The sequence below is a fragment of the Columba livia genome, chromosome 4, assembly GCF_036013475.1.
Source record: "Columba livia isolate bColLiv1 breed racing homer chromosome 4, bColLiv1.pat.W.v2, whole genome shotgun sequence".
In the NCBI taxonomy this organism is placed as follows: Eukaryota; Metazoa; Chordata; class Aves; order Columbiformes; family Columbidae; genus Columba; species Columba livia.
The window spans coordinates 48,545,153-48,567,723 of record NC_088605.1 but is presented as its reverse complement, the minus strand read 5'-3'; the positions used below and the strand labels follow the sequence as shown (position 1 = coordinate 48,567,723).

Genomic DNA, 22,571 nt, shown 5'->3' with positions numbered 1-22,571 from the left:
GTTGACTATGCAAACTTGGAACACTGTTAATATAAGTGGTCTATCTCCACAATGCTGCCTTTTACTTTGATAAATTCTTTGTTTTACTACACTAGAAACTTATTTAATGGAAAAGGGAAGTAAAATATCGACACGTCAGACCCCAGCTGTTGCCACTGCTATCCATGGCAAGGAGGCTACAGATTGTAACATCTTAAATCTTGCATTCTGGTGCTTTCTGGAACATATTTTCTGCAACTACTAAGGAGTTTTGGGCCCCAAGTGTGTCATTTTTAGAGCTGTCATGGGTTTAGATCCTCATAGACATATGACTTGCATGGAACTCGGGGTACACTGAGGTTGGATTTATTGAACATCCAGATGTTGTTGCCCTTTTCAGTGGGAGCTGAGCTAGATGACACTCTTACAATTTAATTCTTTTGATATTGAGACACCTGTCTGTCTACTTAAATTTTGAAAATGGCAGTTAAGCTCCTAAGTTGCATGGACATGCTGAAAATGCTGCCATCCCTATCCCACAATTAAAACACAGAACTGGCAAAAGTCCTCCTTAATATTGTATACTTCAGGCTGGTCACTTCCTTGTGTCATGGGAGACTGAGCCAAGCTCCCCAAGTTAATGCACAGTAGGCACTGTAGCAAAGATGCTTACTTGCAGAAAAAAAAATCTGAAAAACTCCGTTTAGCCTGCCTTGCAATAAGAAACCACAGTAACTGCTATAGCCTTTTACCTGTGTATTTTTGCATCCATTCCCTTAAAACAAATGATGCATTATTGATAAACCCATTTCAGAGAAAAAAATGATGTCATGCTCTTTTAACAGTTATGTTTTTAATTAATGCGGGGTTTGAATATCTTATTTTAGAAACTGCTGCATACTTTCAAAGCCATCTTCTGTACATTGCTTCCCCATGATCTGAGACTCATGGAGGGAATTATCTCTAAGACATGAGGCTGGGTGATCACCACCCAGCTGGTGGCACTATAGGGCACATTATCTGCTAAATATAATAAACTGCCATCCCTGGCAGGACAGCAATGTAGCCCAGCTAAGGATCTGACCTCTGGGTTATCAGCCTGGCAGAGACCACAATTTCTTCATGTACCAGTCTTGTGTACATTGGTACTACTTATGCCCCTCTTAGTTTCATGCCAGGAAGGAAAAAAGGCCAAGAAGAGCAGAAGAATAATTAGAGGAGGAACAATGATGTTTCAAATGAGAATACAAATCCTGTTATTCTCTAACTGGGCTCACTGAGTTGGCTCACAGTTCAGCCAAACACACGGAGTCCCAGGAACTGCCAGGCTGGATCAAATGCCTTCTGAAGAGCACCATTTCAATAAGGAGTGCTAGGTGTTACCATTTTGCTAATGACAAGGAAGGGAAGGGAAAGGGAAGACAAGGAAGGGAAAACTTACAGTATATATAGGGAAGTGGGTGTGCCTTGCATGAAAGATATTGGGTACTGTTTCATGGTTTAAATGAACACGTGCCTTAGATAACATTTATTTGCAAACTATTTCTTTCATACCACAATGAAAAGGAGATAATTTAACTGTTCCAAATAGTGTGCTCGTTGTTTGAAATCCAAGAAAACGCTGCTTGGTGAATTGATTAATTTTCTGCTTTGGAAAGTGGCTCATTTCTTGGGAGAACAGGGATTAGGTCAGCTCTTCAAGCTTTAAATCAATTATATTCTCATACTGGAGGCACAAGGTGGTAAGAGTAGGAGGAGAAACTGTTTTTTATTGCCAGAGCTGAGCACTAAACAAAATGTAGAACTCTTCCAAGGAAAACATGTACCAAAGAAGTTTGAAAACATATGTAACATGATTAAAAAAAAAAAAAAACAACCAACCAACCAACCAACCAAAAAACAGTATAAAAAGAATGTACAATTGTAACTCTGCAAACAAGTATAAGTTAACACAGTAGCCATGATGTGAAGCTGGATAGGAAGTATTTACCTTATGTGCCATAAATCTGCACATATTGGAGAGAGTGTGTGGTACAATTGGAGATTTCCAGCATGTTTTCTAATGCAGTATTGGGAAGGATAACAGCGTAAACAAATCGGCACCTCTGATCATTCACCCATCCAGAAAATGCACACTCTACTTATGCAGAATATTTTACTTAATCTAAAAGAAAGTAATATGTTCCTCTTGATATTATTAAAAATAAGGCATAAGAAAGGTGTGAATTTCATCTCCCAACCTGCTGTTTTCAACTGGACATCTTTCAGTTTTAGGGATGTTTGTTATATTTGCTTTTCTTACCCCAAATGAACTTTTCTTACAGAAAAAAATAAAGCCTTTTTTCACTCATACATGGTCTTTGACTTTGAAGAACCTGATGAAAAGCACTGGCTGTTGTAAACCAGTTGTTTAATACTGATTTTTTTATTGTGTTAAATGTAATGCAACGTAACTGAAGAGGTAGCAGATGGTATCCATCAGTTACAAAATAGATAAAAATAATAAGTAGTAGTTTGGTGAATATAAGTAGACAAAACTTAAGTCAAACGAGTTTATTAGGTTACTCAGAAGTAACAGATACAGAAAATATTGTGTTAGGAGGTTTTCTATGTGCAGAAAGTCAGTAGAAATAGCTGCAGTGCCTTAGTGGACCTTATATATTATACCTTATTAAGATAAAAAATAAGACCATGTAAAATTGAAGACATTAAAATAGGTATCTGGTAGTTTGAGTACAGTCATTCTTGGGCCTCTGTTTAGAAGAGATTTCCATCTGCAGATGTTGAAATTGTCTTTTACATTTAATTCTTGTACTTACATAATGTATATTTCTCTCCTAACTGGTAATTTTTCTGTGAGTGTGTGTGTTTTTTTTTTTTTTAATACTCCTTGCTCTTGATTGCTTGAATTTGCCTTTCTTTTATACTGGTTTTTACTTCCATGCTGTATCTCTGAAACCATAGTCTGCACACATTTCCTGCCTGTTACTGCAAAACACGAATTTGCTGTGTTATGTCAGTATTGTGTTTATTTACATGTGGCACTAAGTGAATCAGCTGTGAAATAGAAATTGTGTTCTCTGTCCTTGGCCCCTTGGGATTCTTTGAGAAGTTGTGATTTCACTGTTAATGTCAGAGGGGTTTGCACCTTCACATTTGACATTGGTTCACCAGAAATTACTGATACAAAGAGATCTGGGTGGCTATGATGTAGAACAGCACTATCATCTCCTGATGATAGTGGTCACTGGAGCTGTCTTGGCCAGGCAAATACATGTGGTTGTGTGGTTCAGAGGGCTGGTAAGTACTCCTGCCATCCTCTTCTCAGCCAATACCTTCAGGCAAAATGAAGGTGTGTCTCAGATTGTTGTGATAAAACATAAAGCTGGGGTTTTCAAAAGCCAGCAGTGGTTTGGAGTGCCTCTCTTCTGGGACACCTGTCTAAATGCATAATTGGGAGGGACTGAAGTTTAGAAAGTAGAGACTGAAAAAAGAAATTGTGCAAGTGGTTTTTTTTGTCTTTGTTCCCCTTCCATTACTTCCTGTATGCAGAGATTTTCTGCTTCTGCCCTTAAAGAACCTTTCATTATCTCCCTTTCATGTGCTTTTCAAAAATACAGTGCAAAGTACGAGAAGCCAGGGTGTGTGCATCACTGGCAGGGGCAAGTGTTAAATGTTCCTCTGGGGCAATATTTGAATAAAAGGCTTACGTGATCAAACCGCCTGACTTGCCTCGAGCTGTTACTTCAAGATTTTTCTGATTTATGTTTCTTGCAGGACATAGTCCAACTCTTTCCCTAGTTGTTCTTTGTAATTTCTTTCTTACACCAGTAAAAAAGTCTGAGGTCAGTCCAGTGCAGACGCTCACAGTTTTTTCCTTCCCACCCTGCATCAGCCATCCTGGCTGTGTCCAGATTGTTCGAATATGTTATTTCCTAGCAGGTCTCTTTTACATACTCTTGCCTGCTATGGCGGATGCCTCCCTTTTTTATTTGAGGCAGATCCTTCTTTGCTGTATAGCTTGAGAGACAAGGGCTTACTCAGCTATTTGATAAATTTCAGCATTTGTTTTAAACTCATTTCACTTTATGCCTGGGCTTTTTCCTGAGACACTGGCTTTCAAGGGCATTTCAGCACTCATCTGTATTGCTGGTGCTTTTTCCTGTACCTTTTAGTGGAGCTAATGTTACTGTGATTCCTTCTCTCCTCCTTTGATCCCTCCCCAGTCCTAATGCTTTTGCTTTCCTACAGAGGAGTGACAAATGGCCCAAAGTGGAGTTTGATGAGGTCAGGTGTTACTGTCAGCCATAAATCCTTCCTTCTTGTTGGTTCAACAGCAGTCCCTGGCCTTGGACTTTTATGGCTCTTCCAGTGAAGGAGGGGCAGAGAGTGGTATGGGCTGTCAGCACACCAGAGTGATTTGCGGAAGGGTTTTACTTGAAAGCTTTCTGCATCTAGAGAAGCTCCTCCAAGCCCCAGGAACAGAAAGAAATCTTGTAATCATGTCTTTGTTCCTACAGCTCGAGCTCTTCCACTTAGCATAAGCCAGCCTGTTATTCATGGGGCATAAACTTAAGCAGTGCACCAAGATTAGGTGATCTCTCAACACAGACAGCTGAGATACAGGTAGAGATATACAGAGATACTTGATGTGTTAACAGTTGTAGCTGTGTCTGAATCAGCAATATATTTACTTTAGTTGACATCTAAGTGAACATGCATTAACTTTTTGGCATACTAAATGGGATAGCCCAGTATATGCTGCAAAAAAGAAAGTGCTTGGAGACTGTCAACTTGTAAATCTGGGATAGCTGGTGGCTGCCTAATACTCTGCTCAACCTGTGTTGATACTAGCAGAGGTGCCAAAAGATAGAAGTATGGCAAGCTGTGAGAATGGCAAAGGAGGGCTACATGGGCTGACCCCCAAGTACCTGTGCCACTGCTGCACACAGCAGAGCAGACAGAAAGAAATGAATGGACACAAGAATGTAGCTTGACCTGTGTCCTGAGAAGGTCTTACCAGCTCAGCCAGCCTGTCATTCTGCATGGATTAGAGGATGCAAGTGTGGTTGTCAAGGCAAAATGCTTCCATGAACCCTGGCAAAATTAGTGTTGCCATTAGGTCTGCATTTAGTCGATGCCACTCCTCCCCAGATACCACTATCATCAAAAATGTCAAAAATGTATGCATGTAGGTATACAACACTTGAACAGAAAATGAAGCACAGGCATTAATGGGTGGGACATAAATGTCTTCTTTGTGAATAAATTTGTTTAAGATTTGTCAGAATAACAGAAAAAAATACTTTTAATGAGAAAAATCAAGACAGGTGAGGTCAAGAATCCTTGCTCAGAAACAGTTTTATTATGAAATTAGACAATCTAGTGACCCAATTTATGGTGCCGCAATAGAAAAGCTGTTCAAAATGTAACATTGCTGTCCATTTCTCAAACATTTTTAGCTTTGATTTCGTTAATTTAATTTATGTAAAATCAGAAATCTTCTGACTGGCTTTCTGATTTTTGTGATACTCTTAAAATTCAAGGAGCAAAGTAATTAGAAGAATGACATCAAAAATTATATTTCTTTGGATTGATGGAAGGTGTTGATGTCTTCTACCTTCCCTGTCTTGTCTCTTTAAACCGGCTGGATCTTACAAAGGAACGTGAATAGACGGATTTGCCTCCAGTACTTTTCATTATTAATGATGCTCTATGACTAAATCAGAAATCTGCTACTGTACCCCAAGGGAGTGATTAATTTAGCAGACTAGGAGTTTTGATTAAAAGGGAATGAAATGTCTGATATGTAGTCTATTTATCAGTTATTATTATATTAAAACACTCTAATAATTGTGGTGCCTAAATTAACGCTTCACAGCCTAAATGTCACTTTTAGATCGGCCTGTGTGATACAAGTTTATTATCAGTGGGTACATGAGAATATGGGCATACATAGTGGTCTATGATGAAAAAAAGGCATTTTGGTAAGAGCTCTGCTCTTTGCCCCATTCTCAGATTTTAAGATGTGATCTGTACTAGCAATGCATGCAAGACAAGATGCAGCTATAGCTGCTGTCCCCAGGAGTTATCACATGATATTTGTCAAAACTGGACTCAGCCTACATGACACAGGAAAACACCTCAGCAGCCAAAGGAACTAAGTGAAAACTAGTTCCTCCCAGAAACCAGGTGTGCTCTGAGATGATGATAGATTCTCTGAGAGGTGAAATGATAACAGTTCTGTGTCCTTAAATTAAAGATCAGGGCAGGAGTTGGCAGCAATCAGTCAAAAAAAAGGTTATCAGCCTGGTGCTAACAGAGCGTCATTTAAGCAGGCTACAGAGAAGTAATAAAGGAGAGCAACAGGTCATACTTTTCTGTATAAATGACTAATAAATAGCTGTAAGCCATGGTATTGACAACCCAGACCTACTGCAGGCTTCACAGAAGAGGGTCAAGGAGCACAGGAAGACTGAGGAACACAGTATACACGAAAGACAGAGCCTAGTACCACAAGAGCAGTGGGCTTTGTGGTCTTGGAATCGAATCAGATTGATAGAATAGTCACACTGGCAACTCAGGTTTAAATTTTAGGCCTGAATAGGAAAATTACTACACTAGGACTAAGTTATGTATTGACTGACCAGTAAGGGGACAGTGACTGTGACAATCTGAGAGAACCGCCTGCTTTTGAGGGCAGCAAATACAAGAAAGACGAGCAATATCTGTGACCCTGTTGTAGCTTGTCTAAATCAGAGTGGGGTGCAGTGTCGAAACTGCTCTTTTGAGACACTACCGGTGACCACCTCATGGAGCGGTCAGTCAAGGAATCACAGAATCACAGAATGGTTGGGTCAGCAGGAACCTCTGGAGATCATCTAGTCCAACCCACTTGCTAAAGCAGGTTCACCTAAAGCAGATCACACAGAAATGTGTCCAGGCGTCTCTAGAGGAGACTCTACAACCTCTCTGGGCAGCCTGTTCCAGGGCTCTGGTGCCCTCAAAGAAAAGAATTTCTCCTCATACGCAGATGGAACCTCCTATGCTTCAGTCTGTGTCCATTGCACCATATCCTATCATTGGGCACAACAGAAAGGTGTCTGGTCCCATTCTCTTGTCGCCCACCCTGGAGATATTTATAAGCATAAATAAGGTCCCCTCTCAGCCTTCTCTTCTCCAGGCTGAACAGACTCAGCTCTCCCAGTCTTTCCTCATAAGAAAGGTGCTCCAGACCCCTCAATATCTTTGGAGGATTACCTCCCTTGACCTGCTGGCCACACTCTTCTTCATGCATCCCAGATACCATTGGCCTTCTTGGCAGAGCAGCAGGATTTCCTGCAAGCCAGGCCCATGGGCTGTGCCTGGCTCTCAGTGTTGTTGTCGAAGGCCTGCTCTACTATGGGGGGCACAATGCACTTAGATCGAGCCTCCTTGAAGAAGCAACAAAAGCTAAAACACCCACTGCTGTTATACTTAATTACAAAAAGGAGAAGCTAGAGGAGGCTAAAAAGAGTTAAACCATAGCAAGTAACATAAAGATTATTTAAAGACACAGTGATGGCATCCCAGAACAAATATATCCCATTTATCAAAAAAAGATCACCTTGAGAAAAAACCAGAAGGAAGCTGAGGTGGTTAAACAGCAGGTAAAACATATTACTAAAAGAAAGAAGGCATCTTTCAAATACTTTGGGCATGACGAATGAGAAAATTAGAAAAGCTCATAAGCCTAGGTACACTATAGGGAAAAATGAGACAAGGAAGGCCAGAAGAATTTGAGAACCTTAAAGAAAGCTGTGCTGGTTTGACTGAAAATGCATTAATTTTCCTCATGCAGTTAGAAACCTTTCTTTTTCATAGCTAGCAAAGTCATTGTTTGAATTTAGCTTGAGAACAAGAGATGACATCCCAGAACAGAGTTACTGGTTTTAATTGCTCTGGTCTAAGAGCCAAGGACATGCTGAGCACTCTGCCCACAGGTGTGAGGGGGCATAGATGGGGCAGACTTTGACTGACATCCAGAATATTCCATTCCATTAGCATCATGCTTCATATTTAAGGAGAGTTGGGATCTTCCAGTGCTCTCTCATTTTCTGTCTTCGCTCTCAGAGACCTGTCTGGGGGAGTTCTGTTCAGGACTTTTGTTAGCTTGGTCTTTTGTCATCCTGCTGTTTTGAAGAGGCATCTGGGCCTTTTCTGCCTTTTTCTCTCTCTTCTCTCTCTGGGATCAGCTGTTCAGAACCACATGCTCTTTCCTGTGACTGGCTGCTCAGTGCGGATGGAGTTCATGAGGAATGCATTGAGTATCTTTTATTTTATATTTAATTTCTATTTTATACATATTTACTAGTAGTGTATTATTATTTTATTAAACTGTGTTCATCTCAGTCCAAGTTTCTCCCTTCCCATTAGATTCTTTCCCTTATTTGGGGGGTGGAGGAGGGGGTGAGTGAGCGGCTATTGTGGTTGTATTGCTAGCTTAGGTTATGTCATGACAAAAGCACAAAAGTTCCCCTATAAATCCTGTTTCAAATACATAAAGTAGGAAACTTGCTGGAGTCTGTAGGACCAGTGAACAAGAAATATGCAGGACTGTAATGCTTGCTGTGGAGGAACAGGGCAAGGATCCTGCAGAGGAATGCCCTTCCTGGCAAAGCAGGGATGAAATATGTCAATTAATAACTGTAGCATCCACTGGCTTGTGTTCAGTACCAGAGGACAAGGATCAGAATAACACCATTCTTTTTAAACTGTTCCTTGAGAGAATCCCAGAACTCCACAGTGGTAAACCCGATTAGCTACAATAAATACATTGATAGAAACTATAATAATAACAGAATGAGTGGGAACATCAATAAATATCATAGTGACAAAGAGCCAGCCAGGGTTTTGTGATGAAAATTGTGATTTACTAATCCGTCAGGTGGCACTGGAGAAGTCAATGTGTGGCTGGGGTATCTTTCCTACCCCTTTCCTCGGGTTAAACTGGTCACAGAGCCAGGAGTTGTGCCTGCTTTGATTTCAAAACTGTTCTGCACTGCACAGATATGTCTCTCTCCCAGTCTGAAGACAGGCACAGAAGTGAGTACCTTACTGGAAAAAAAAAAAAAAAAAGAAATGTAAATAATTGGCAGTTGGAACTGCTTGGAGATTAGGATATATTTTTTAAGAGAATCAGGATGCAAAATAGAAGAGGGAAACTTCAGACGATAAAAACAGATGTTTAAAGACATATTACCAGAGGGAACAGCACTTTGCAAACAATGCTTGTAAAGATGTGAGGGTCTGTAGGGAATGCACCCTCTGAATTAGAGGCAGAAATGGAAAAAAACAACTCTCATCGATCTCCACTTTCTGGATTAATTCCTCCCCTAGCAAAAAAAAAAAACCAACAACAGCAACAAACTAACAAAGAAACAAACCAAACCAAACCAAACCAAACCAAAAAAAAACCAAGGAGATCTGTGAGGATAAGAGATGTTCAGCAGAGGTTTTGTTTGTAAATAAAACAAACAGAAAACCATCAGAAGCTAATCACTTCCTTCAAAAAGAAACATAAACCAAACCCCAGCAAACCATCCAGCTCAAACCAAAGGGGTAGTGTTTGCTTCCCCACTGCCCGAGCTGCAGGAGGTGAGAATGCAGGACAGGCTGCCTGGAGGCTCTGCTTCCTTCCTCCATGTCTCCCGGGGCCCCTGCCGCCACCTGCTGCTACAGGAGAATAACAAGGACGTTGCTCTGCATGTGACACTGCCTCAGCAGGGTCTTTAGGAAAGCTCTCCGCAGCTATTCTCCTGAGTCCTGCCATAATCTGCAGCCTGAACAGGCAGTGCTGATGGGCTCAGCACTTTCTTTTATTTGCCTGTCGATGGAAAATATGGCAGTTACCTCCATGCTTCCATTTAAAATGGTGGAAAGCAATAACATGGAAACAAGTGGCTAATGTTTCCTGCCAGGATAAGGGTGGCAGTTAGGCAGGGAAAGAGTGGCTTTATGTCACCTGGTCCTGTTCAGTTATGCCAAATGCAACGTATGTCACTGAACTGTGGCTGCCAGAGGATTCCCAGTGTGGATACTACCAGCCCAGCAAACCAGATCATTGGGCAGTGATCCATATGTGCCCTCAGTTCCTGGTGGGACAGTTTGAAATACTCTGTGCCCACAGCTGTCATCCTGGCCCTCTCCTGGGTTTTGTGTAGACGGATTTGGATGATCATGTCTCAGCCTTGCAGACTTGCAGCCTTAATGGTAAACCAAACTGACAGGGATTGTGATGAAGGCGGGAGATTGGGTCTTTTTCCCATAGCACAGAAATCTCTAAGTGAGAATCTTTGATCTGTAGCCTCCTGGAAATCTGATCAGAGAATCGGAATGGTCCCATCTGATGATAAAATTTATGCACTTCATGTTACACGTAGTGAGTTTCTATTATTTTCAGTGGGATTTAGCACAGGAAATGGAGCAAGTGTGTGAGGCAGAAAAGTGCTCAGTCTGATGAGGACCTGGGGTTAACCAACACACGGAAGTGGAAGGAGTTTCTGCATGTCTGTGAGAACACTGGAGTTTGTGTGATCTTTTCCAATATCTTTAGTTCATTGTTCTGGATGTTGTTTTAGTGACCTGGAGCTCGCCAAGGTGGAAATTGTTAGAGAGAAAAAGCCTATGAGTCAGAGAGAAATATTGCTAGCCTTTTATCTACTTTCCTGCTTTGATTTCTCTAGAGCTTACCTGATCTATCTGTTGTCCAAAGGACATTGTTGTACCTGTGCCAATGAGTAGTGGAGTACTCACAAAGGGCATAGCACTGAGGTGGTTGGTGATGGATGCAGTGAAAGGCTTTCTTTAAGGCCACTGTACATGGTAAACCCAATTTTCAGCTGTGTATGTCAGTGTGGAACTATTATTGTTCCTAGCCAGCATGCTACAGGGTAAATGAGAATGGAGCTTATTGCAGGATTTTGTTCCTCTTCCAAGATTTGTTCGTTTTCATCCCTTTCTGTGTCCAGGATAATAAACAGAACAGGAGCTGAAGGCAGTTTGGCAGCGGAAACAAGATTCAGTAATTAAAAAAAAACCCCATAAACCAACAACAAACAAAACCAGCCCCCTCCCCCCCCCACTGCAAACAAACAAACAAAAAATTCACAACCAAAACAGAAAAAACACACAGAAAATAAAAAATGAAAAATATGTCAGTAGAGAGGTAGAAAGACAACTTTGTTGACAGAGAAAGAGGGAAAGAGGGAAAGCAGAGAAACAAAAATCTGAGCTGCTTCTCCTGCCCACCTCAACCAGTCTGATTGGAGGTTGTGAACAAGACAATACAGAGATCTCACTGTTTTCTGCTCAGACAGGTCATGCATTTTCAGTGCTCCCTCATTACTACAGACCCTGTTAAAGTCAGAATGGCCAACAGCAGGGGGTCACTTGATAGCTCATCTCACAAAGGGTGAGGTCACCAGCTAGGTGGGAGCTGAGGGTAGATGGCCAATGGTCCTGGTCTCAGTTGTCTTTATGAAAATGAATATTGGCATTTGGCCCTTAATGGCTTAAGCATCCTAAAGAGACATGTAGAGAGCTGTAGTCTGTTTGGGAAAGCATGAAAAAATGAGCAAGGGAATGAAAGGAATACAAGCTGGTTCTGGTTTCTTTGTGCGCTTAAAGCTCTTTTGTACAAAGAAATGAAGATTTATGAAATCTTACAAAAGCTGCACGTCTTTCAGTTCCTTCCTTAGTGTTGAGCATGAAGAATCTGATAACTGTCAGGTACTCTTGTTGACATGGGGAGGATTGTCACTTGGAGTTAAACCAAATATTAACTATTATAGATGAGCCTAAGGCACTGCTGTAGTGATAAATTATCCTTCACCTCCTTATACTGATATTCTTATCTTTCCTTTTCTGCACACTCTGAAACAAGATAGTGATGTAGATGAACCTTTGGGCTGATGTGTTTCAGCAATTCCTATGTTTCCATGTATTACCTGGACTACTGCAGCTATCTAAGACGGGTCAGATTGCCTGAAAGGGTTAAACAGAGTTTGATTCCCAGGTGGGGACCCCGCTCTGCTCCCCAATACCTGCTGGCAGTTTCCCTTGGGCTCATGGACAGCATAGTAGAACTGAGTATAGTTCAGACACAGGGTGCTGAAGGGTTCCTGCCAGGCCAGTTGGTTATGATAATCTGCTGCCTGCGACCTCATTAAAACAGCATGATTTGGGCTGCTAGCCACATAAAGAAAGAATTAAGTCATAGCATTAACCTTCTACAGGGAAACCTGCCCTGGCAACGCTGACAGAATTAGATCTATTGATTATTTACTGGGTCATTTTGATAGAAATGTATATAGATGGTAGATTATGAGCACTTGAAGTTAACCATAAAGTATTGCTCTGAGTAGAATCTTTTAATATTTTTGTCTTAATGTCCTGAAATAAAAGCCACCTTGCTTTTCTTACTGTAAGACAGTATCATCACAAATCACTGATCCTAGGTAGATCAGAAATACCATCCCCCAACATTAAGGATTTTTGTCTTCCTTTTGACTCTTGAGGTTCTTTGTTCTGTTAGAAATTCCTTCTGTGCAAACAGAGTTTCCATACCTAAATTCAGGGCCAATTCCTCAATTGTTATAAGCCTCAGAGCTTCCTTGGTGGGCAAGGCATTCAAGGAACCTGAGCATGTTGCCTTGCCATCATTGAACTAAAAGTCAATGTGCAGGTCATGTGCGTCCCCAGTCCCACAGAGCATTAGGATGCTTTCTGCAGTGATTCTCTACTGCTACCCAACGAAGTATTCAATTCCATTAAATGCCTTGTAGATTTTCCCTTCTATCTCAGGATTGCTTGGAAAAAATGCTCTTGAATCAGATGGGATGATGAGTTCATTGTTTTACTGATTCTACTGGGCTTGTAGGAATGACAATAGTACTAGATAGGCTTGTTTGCTGACCAGAATTTAATGTGTATCTGCAGACAACACACAAAAGACATGGACATGTGGAGTGGAGGAGGGTGGGGAGACTGGAGGGAAATCTGTCATTATTTATGGAAATACCCAGTATTCATGGAGCCATCTGCTGTGAATGATTCAAGTCTGAGAAGTGTCATAAAATGAGAAAGCATCATGTGAAAAGAAAAAAAGATGAAAAAAAAACCCACCCAAATTTGCATTGCTCAGAAACCCAGAATATATAACCTCTGAATCTCTCTGTAAAGATGCTTTGTAAATTTTCTGACAGATTGAGAGATAAAGATAGATTATATTTCTCAGGTTCGTTTCCTCACCTGTCCCGGAACAATTAATCCATTTGCTCATTTTCAGCTCTTTAATTATTGATAAAATATTTTCCTTTTCTCTTTCTTACTGTTTTGGGCTCTGAAGCAAGGAGGGATGTTAAGAGAAGCTGTTTAGGAGACTGCTTAGACCTTGAAGCATTGAGAGGGTCTTTATTTGTAGCCAGTTTTCTCTCTGATAATAAAGCATCAGTTTTGTTGCCAGAATTTTTATCAAGACATTTTCTTAATATTAAGGGTGGGACCCCCTTAGCACTCCAATGGAGCAAGTCTCAGGCAGAGACTGGCCTGCTTCTCTCTGCTGTGCCCTCTCAGGTAGTTCAGATACTTCATTTATTGATTTGCTTATGTTCTTTACACAGTGAATATAGACAGATAGTGGGGGAAATGAGGGGGAAAAAAAAGAAAAAAAAGAGGCAGTGATTTGCACAGCTACACAGCAAGTTACTGAGAGTATTGGGAATAGACTGTATCTTTTTTATCATTTCCCTGGTAGCACAGACCTGCCTTAAGTCCTTTCCTTGGGATTAACTGAGGACCCTTTAAAATGCTTTGTCTTTCCTGCTTCTGCGTATTTTGGTGGCACAGCATCTTATACTAGCAGGTGCTGCCATGTGACTGGTTGAGTTTGCCTTACCATACCAACTTTCCCCTCTACCATTCTGTTCTGTCTACCCATCACCTCTTGCTCAAAAAAAGCTGACTTAACAGAACAATAGTATGTTAGCATAGAAATTTATCTTCAGGCTTATTTTCTCTCCTATAGTGTTGCAGTCCAGGGCTATGCATTTAAAAATCTCTCTATTACATTAGCTTTTAAAAATACATCCTCGCTTTTAAGTTACTCAGTCATTCAAGTCAGATTATCTTGAAACTGTGCAGTTTTCCTGTTGTCCACGCAGGGATGAATTTCTTCTTCAAGTATCCCAACTTTATGCCTTAAAAATTGCATCTCCAGAATAGCAATGCACATAAGAATGTGCTTCAGCACCACAAATTTATGTTGACATGATTAAGCATGCTCTTAAGTGCTTGCCCTTTGCCCCTTCCATATTTTGAGCAAATAATTTTCCTCATGAGAAAGTCAACAGAGCAGTGGTGCAGATGCTTGCCCACTACTTCTTAATGTAGCGATTCCCTTTCTCTCTGGCTGTGAGATTTGTGATTTCCTGCGGCCAAGGCTTTACCAATGCAATACTACATTATAATCAAACCTACCACAGAAAATAGGATGGGAAGGTACTTTAGGAGATTGTTTAGCATCTTCTCATTCCTCAAGTCTTGTCTGATGTGTTTGTCTAGCCTTGAAAAATGAGCCATAGTAGAATTGCAGTGATTCTTCTCGGATGTATAGAGCATGTCTAATCTAGACCTCCCTCAGACATGACTACTTGATCTGTTCACTATGCTTATAGGGAATAGACTCTGCTTTTCATCTCTGCTTTTTGCAAACTTGCAAACTGTTATTTAGTCAGCTCTGTCTTTTCTGCAGACTTGTTTCTGTTGTTGAGGAGTTGCTTGGCCCAACTGTAATGCTCTTAGAGACAGGTTTCACATCTTTGAAGATGCCTTACCTCCTGCTTCAGGAGGTGGCAGTTTTTTCCCAGTATCTCCTTAGCTCTAGAAACAACTCCTTCCTTTTGTGTATAATTCTGTTATCCTTCAGCTGTGTTTTTTTTCCTATCGGAGAGAAAAACTGAAGAGCAACCTGGTTATGAATTACAATATTACGGGGTAGTCACTCTAAGTTTTTGGACAGGTCATTTGTTCCTTTCTTCTAATTATATAGAAGTTGTTCCAGCTACGTTCATGCTGAATAGCACCTAATTTGGTCAGCAGCCCCTCAGCAATCAGTATGTCTTCAGGGGAGGAAATGCTGTGTGCCAGGAAAGGGAACCTTTGCTTCCTGCCACAGACCATTTTCTTCTCTCAGCTCTATCAAAAATTATGTCTAGGCCAGTAATTAAAAGCTGATTGCACAAAGACATCTGTGAAGTACACAATCGTGCTGTCTGCAGTGCACTGGAGACCAGTCCTTTGTTTGCTTGGGACACCAAACCCATTACAAAAAGCAATATTTGCAGCTAATCACCACAGTGATTTGAATTTGCATTTAGCCATTGTGTTAATAGAGACAGCTGGAAGAAGAACAACAACAACAACCACCCCAGCACAAATAAACACAGCCATAAGTACTGTCAGCTTGCAGCACCAGGAGCTGCTGGAAAAAGAAATATTTTTTAATGTGAAATTATATATATATGAGGCCAAAAGAGGAACACATTTTATCATGTTTGCTTAGACTCCAGAATAGATCTCTGAGTCTCTGGATGTAATGATTGCTTAGGCATGTCAGACACCTGCTTTCACCTGCTGAGCAACCAATTCACGGACTGAGTGGACTGAAGCCAATTTAACCAGCTAGAATCTGTAATACTGACTTCAATGCTGTGATACTGATCTATATCACTTGGAGGATTTGGCCCAGAGACAAGGGGACGTAAGTGTTCACTTTGGTGACATCTTTTCTGCTGGCCGAGGCAGACAGCATCTGTCTCATGAAGCCTGCTTCTCTAGAAGTGGTGTGTGTTGCTCATGCAAGTACCATGAGGTTTTGTCATACTGTGGACCTTTTGGACAGAGGGTATCAATCAGGGACAAGACCCCCTCTCTCCTGGCTCTGTCCCTCTGCGTCACAACTGGTATCATCTCACAGCAATCCTGTGACTGATTCTCTGAGCATACCAACTCACCTTGTGAGGATCTTTTAGGGACATGGTTTAGTGCCAGGTTTAGGTTATGGTTGGACTTGAAGATCTTGAGAGTGTCTTCAAACCTAAATGATTCTATCATCTCTGCAGGTGCATTTGCTGCTGTATAGCATTATTCAAGGGGAAGGGAGGAGGCGTAACTTGGTTCCAGTTTTCCCTTCCACCTAGCTCAGCAGGAGACAGACCTGACATAACACCTCACTTGCTCTGCAGAGAGGTCAAGCGGTACGAGACGTAAACATAAATGGGAGCGGAGGACAGGCAAGGCAAGACCTAGCTCTGTGTGTACTGTGACATCCCTGGTGCTCGGTGCTGAGGACATGAGAAATATGATACTACAGTGCTCACCATTATTTTCTAGATAACTGACTTCATTTCACTAAATCTCTACAGCTTTCTGTATCTCCATAACAAAGAAACCAGAGGGACAAAAAGGCTAAGCAGAACTTACTATTACTCTTTACTATTACTCTTTACTATTATCACATATTTTGAACTTCTGTTCAATTAATTCATCAGAAGCCTGAAAAACCTAATTATGTGTTCATCTATTTCTGTAGGCATGGGCTCATTCCCGTACCAGATGTTGTTAATACCTGATTCATGCAAATGGAACTGGGTTTGTGGCAGCCTGCTGCCTGATCTGACCCCGAGTAGGAATGGAGTTTGGTGGGCACAATTAGAAAGAGGGGTCTGAACACCACTGTCTTCAAGGTTGAAATTTGAAATGCCAACCCTGCATTCTCAGAGGCCCAGATACAGGTAAGCAATGCAAGACACCGGGTCTTACACAGAAGGATCTCTGCAGGGCATTAGCCAGCCCTAGCAAGTGTTGGCAGGGGCAGAAGGGGCTTATTAACTTGAACTTGGGATCACATTGGATCTTTCTTTGGTTTGCTTTGATCCTCCTAATGCTGTTGTTCCCCTGGGGTCAGACAATGCCAGACTGTACCATTCTTTCACTTGCCAAGTTTGCTGGGGCAGCATCAGGACTTCAGTGCCATGGAGAGGTGACCTTAGCTGGGCCAGTCCGTGGGGCTGGGATGATGTGCGTTGTCATCTTGTTGCCTCCTCCAGGCAGCAAGATTCTCCTTTCTTTGGGGAAGATGCTTTTTTCAGGCCTGGCTGAGATTTTATGTTTTTCCAAAGCAGGTCTCAGCTAAGCACTGCTTGCTTTTATTTTTGTTGTTCCTAGCATTATTAGCACAGAGCTTGTTTTCAAGATAGTAATGTGGAAAAACAATACCACCTTGCCAAACTATTTTGGTATACTGTTTGCAGGTTGTGCTATTTTATCAGTGTCCTGCCATGCACACTGGAGTGATTTGTAAACTCTGTCTTGTGAACTACAAAGGAAATGAAAACATTGAAATAAATTTCTCCCTGCCCTGACAAATAGGCCTACCACCTTCAAGTATTTTCCTTTTCTATCTTTGCAGTGTATTGTAGGGATCTTGTTCAGCATTTAAAAAGCTACTGCTGCACTCTATTATCAAAGACATATTTGTTAAAACATGCATATGAAAGGATTTGTAATAGAAGTACAGCTTTGATATATTTAATAGGATGTAAAACTGCCATTCCTTTTTAATAGGAGATGCTTTATGTGTATTAGAAGTAATATAATAATGCCTCTCCACTGAGCTCTACCCATTAGCAGGCTTTTTTCTCCCTCTCTTTCAGTTAATCTTAAAACTTTAATGTAATCTAAACACATTAATGTATTTTTTCTCCCTTTCTGTACTTGGGAGTGCTTTGAACTGAACTTTGTTTCAAATAATGGTTAGCAACAAACATGGCATCAATATACAGTGCCTCAGCACTGCCTGACAGATGGTCCATAATCTGGCACATCTCCTTGCCTTAGAAATGTTAATAAGAGTGAGAGTGTAGCTGTATGTGAGAGCCAGTGAGAGAGGCAAGTGAGAATAACCTTGTAAACAACAGGAGTGCTTTTATATATTCTCATGTCTCAAATGCAATCAAATAGCAGAGCAGTAGGAATAGAAAACGGCAGTAAAAACGGAAATAGCAATAATGGTCTCTTCAATAGCTATTTCCATGTTTCAGTCTCAGAGTGCTTTACAAGGAATCATTGTTGCAATTCAGGAAATAAGGATGTAAACTGGTAAAGAGAAAGGATGCTAAGGCTGACTGGTGTTTTGGGGTACTTGCAGTCTGGTGTCACCTTACATGGAGCTGCTCTCTGTTCCTTTGAGGATCGTGGACTATTTTGCAAGCTGCGTAATCAGAACTAGTTGCTCTGGAAAATCCTGGATGTGTCTCTAGACTTTGTCAGAGAAAGCCAGGTAAGAGACCACTTCTCCTGATTTCTAGTCTAATGCCCCACCAGCATCCAGCAGTATGTATTAATCATGTTGTAACAATATTCACAAAATGCCTGTGATATTGTCGCTTCATTACAAAACGGAGTCCTTAGAGAAGAAAACATCTTCCATTTGACTCAGATGTATTGGCTGTATTGGGCAAGATCAAATTTCCATTGCTCCTGTGCAAGTGTACTTGCTGCTCTTCCTGAAAACATCTTTGATGCATTCATTCGCTAGTGTTTTTTGAACATGAAAAGGTTGTGCCAACAGTTGACAGAAGCTAGATAGCTGTGAGCCATGCATGTAGTCCTTTGCAGAAAAACTTTTCCAGTTACTACCCAGCGCATGTTTTAGCAGCAAGGGCTGAGCACTGGCCTGGCACACACATGAAGAGGCATGTTTGAACCCTATGTTTTGGTGACTGTAGGGATGCTGGTGTCAGCCAGGTCACAGGACTGGGACTCTTTGACTGTTTCTCAATGAATTTTTAGAAGAACAAATTCTTAGAAGAAGTAACTGGTATGGCATAAGTGGCCTGTCATCCCTCAAGTGACTCAGCCTGAGCTTTGTTTAGAGAGTTGTCAGATTCCAAGCAGCTTCTGCTTTTATTCAGCAGCATTTTTAAATTGGATGTTCTAGCCCACAGTTGAGCCCAGCAAGGTCTGAAAGACCTGTTGTCAAGGTTTAAGGCAAGGTGACAATAAACCATGGCAGACACTCTCTGTTACTGCCTTCACCCTCCCTTCACTCTCTCCTTTAGATTGGAAAGATGATAAGGAAGATAAGGAGAAAGGAAGAGAGACTTAGACTTCAAGTTGGAAGGGTTTTAAAGGGTTTTACTAATGCTACTAATAAATAGAGAATATATATAAAATATACAAACCCAATCTTGAGTGCTCGATGTGGAGCTGGCATTGCTCCAGCAGTGGCGGAGCTGGGTGTACGGAGCTGGCGTGGCTCCAGCAGCTGCAGGCCAGACCCCTGGAAGTCCTAGGCGGGACTTCACAGCAAACCGGACACTGGATTTCAGGGATGCAGGGCTTGAGGCCTATAGATCACAGGCATGCAGAGAGGGTCCTCTTTAGATGCCAGCCGTGGTGGAAGAAGAGTAGACCATTGTGGTCACCTTCTTATATAGGGGGTATGACGATTATGGGATGGAATACTTGGTCAGTTTTAGTCACCTGTTTTGTCTGCCGCTCCTTTCAAACACACCCCCCTCAATTATGGAATGTGTGAAATTCTTGGCTCTCATAGCAATATATCTAAACATGAGGTTTCTTCAGCATTCCGTTGGTCTTGACCTTGGGGATATCAGCACCAAGCACAGTGTCCGAGAAAAACATGCAGGCAAAAAGTTCAGAAAAGTACAGTTACTTAGAAGGCACTTAGCTGAAAAGGGAAACTGGCCTTGTTTTTAACAAAACCAGGACACCTGTAAAGATGTATATTGAAATATTTGGATGTCAGATTGTATTCTACTAGTATAAATTGATGTTTCATGAATAGACAGAGAGAAAACTCTGTTTCATTTGGAGAATAATGATACATTATTTTCATAGAGAGAGGTAGTGCAAATTAATACAATTTGCATTGGAATATTGCTATTGTTCATGTAAGTTATGTGTGTTTGGGTGCCTACAAATTGCAATAATCACACAGGGTGGTTTCAGTGTTTTCAAAAACTGTTCCTCTTTTGCAGATGTATACCCAGCTCTCATCTCTGCCAATATTTGAATTCTAAAAAACATGTCTTCATTAAGTGTCCAGCATATGAAAAAAACACAGCTTTTTTAGTAATTAGTTTGGTCTGCAATATAGACTTGTGTAAGGTAGGTTTGAATAGAAATTTTTAAAAAATCAAGATGCAGTTCAAGGATATTGTCACTGTTTTCAGTGTCAGCATACAACTTCAGTAGGTACAGTTTAAATGCCAAGTCAATTGTCTGTCATAAACTCCTCAAGTTAAAGTTAAATCAGGCAAAGTGCTGACTAGCTACCTCAGGTTAGGCAGATGAAACATTAAAAAAAAATAATTTAAAAAACCCACTAGATGGGATTTAAAACAAGTTGGTGGAAGAAATGAAGAAATAAAGAAATAGTACTGCAGTCAATGTGTAATTAAAATTCTAGTCTGTTTTTTTATTATTTTTTTTTTAAAGGCAGAGCCATGTATGAAACCTGAGCTCATCCTACACCTAGCCAGACTCTGCTGGAGAAATTTTTTTTTTGTTATGCCTTTTCTGCATAAATTGGCACTTACTTTTTCTTGCAGGACAAAAACATTGGCCTGGAATACGTCACTAAACAGAATAAAAATTAATGTCTGCTAGGCATAGAATGGTTGTTACCAAGAAAATATCCAGTGATTCTTGTTGACCTCCAGGACACCTGACACAGGTAAATAATGCAGTTCTGCTTTTTTCTTGTATTTGGTTCTGTACTCGGGTAGCTAAATTTTCAAAAGAGCCATCTCCACAAGAGTAAACCTCTTCTCAGGGAGAGTAAGTATAAGTCACTATAGGTGATCCCAGCATTTGTTTGTTTAACTGTCAGTATGTTTGATGTTGTTCATTCCTTTTTAAGAGCTAGGATAAATTCTCCACAGAATTTTAATTCTATCTCAGATGTTTAGGATTTTGTCCTCTTCTCATTACACAGTAAGCTTGTGGGGAAACTGTTTGGGCAGAGTTAGGTATAAGTATGCTTAATAATATATATTTTTTTTTTTTTCTGTGACTAGACTGAAAGCAGTACTGCATTATTCCAATATGAGTTAGTGGTTTATTTCAGGAAAACAACCAACCAACCAACCCCCTCCCATGTGATTTCCTTAAGACAGAATAGTCTTAGCAAAACCACAGCTGAAGCAAAGCATTCACAAACGTGTGTATGAGCTACAATGGATTGACAATAGACTAACTTGAGTTAAAAAAATTATAGAACCATAAAATCGTTTAGGTTGGTAAAGACCATTAAGATCATTGAGTCCAACCATTAATGTCACACTGCCAAGTCCATCACTACACCATGTCCCTACATGCCACATCTCCGTGCCTTTTAAACCCCTCCAGGGATGGTGACTCCATCACTGCCCTGGGCAGCCTGCTCCAATGCCCAACAACCCTTTTTGCGAAGAAATTGTTTCCAAGATCCAACCTAAACCTCTTCTGGTGCAACTTGAGGCCTTTTCCGCTTGTCCTATCAATTGCTACTTGAGAGAAGAGACCAACACCCTCCATGCTACAACCTTCTTTCAGGCAGTTGCAGAAAGCGAGGTGTCCCCTCAGCCTCCTTTTCTCCAGACTGAACCCTCCCAGGTCCCTCAGCTGCTCCCCATCACACTTGTGCTCCAGACCCTTCAGTAGCTTCATTGTCATTCTTTGGACACGCTCCAGCAGGAACAAAACTCTATTTTAAGCAACTCCCTATGGCCTAGTCTACTAAATGACATGGAGGGCCTACCTACTCTACTTCCTTTAGGGTCTGGTCTTTGCTTCAGAGAACAACTAAATGCCAAATCAGCCAAATACATAGGAGTGGATTCCTTAAGAGACCTCTTAGTCTGAGGAAAAAAAAAAAAAAGGCAAAACCAACCAACCAAAAAACACTCAATTTAACTTGAAGAGATGCTCATAGAAGCAGATAAGGTGTGTGTAGCCTTGTCTGAGACTCATTCACTCCATCTACTCTAAATTTTCCCAAAACACAACAGAAAAGATGTACAGTTTAATACTGATAGCTCAATTTTACAGAAACTTCTACATTAGTGACAATGAAGTGCTGCAGTTGAAGGCATTACCTTCGTGATAGTGAAGGGGAAAAGATGGAGTCAACACCTGCTGAAGCACAGCGTGGAGCTCACCTGAAGACCCTGTGATTATTAGTTACACCCACAGAGCAAAGGTACGGCATTTCCAAAATTAGCAAGTCCCTTCATACAGAATTAGTCTTCTGAGAATTAGTTTCTTCCCTTGCTCCCCAGCAGGCACGACAAATATTTCAACCTTGTGAAACCTTCGTGTATTTCCTAAGCCTCACTGAAAATAAACCTAGCCCTCAGCTGTGCAGCTGGGGAAGTGGTGGTTGTATAGTATACTTCCACGGAGCCATCCCACCAAGCCTGGATGTGCAGGAACAGAGCGGTCAGTCTCCCCTAAGAATTGATAGAGGTTCAAACTACCCCTCTTGT

The 22,571-nt window shown here is 41.1% G+C and overlaps 2 long non-coding RNA genes across 5 annotated transcripts in view; one reads left to right on the top strand and one right to left on the bottom strand.

Moving 5' to 3' along the window:
- The window catches only part of LOC110365103 (uncharacterized), a 49,942-nt gene that overhangs the window by 21,224 nt on the left and 6,147 nt on the right, over positions 1–22,571 (top strand). For 2 of the 4 annotated variants that reach the window (XR_010472310.1, XR_010472309.1), the window contains exons 3-6: positions 16,610–16,811; positions 18,227–18,358; positions 20,655–20,779; positions 22,135–22,285. This is a non-coding gene — a long non-coding RNA (uncharacterized LOC110365103). Of the gene's footprint in view, positions 1–16,609; positions 16,812–18,226; positions 18,359–20,654; positions 20,780–22,134; positions 22,286–22,367; positions 22,525–22,571 lie in introns of all 4 variants that reach the window. The other 2 variants (XR_010472311.1, XR_010472312.1) reach the window with 2 other exon arrangements.
- Positions 5,323–19,535, bottom strand: LOC135579368 (uncharacterized). Its single transcript, XR_010472313.1, has 2 exons — positions 19,263–19,535; positions 5,323–9,075 (listed from the first exon to the last, which is right to left on the bottom strand). It is a non-coding gene; the product is annotated as an uncharacterized LOC135579368 (long non-coding RNA).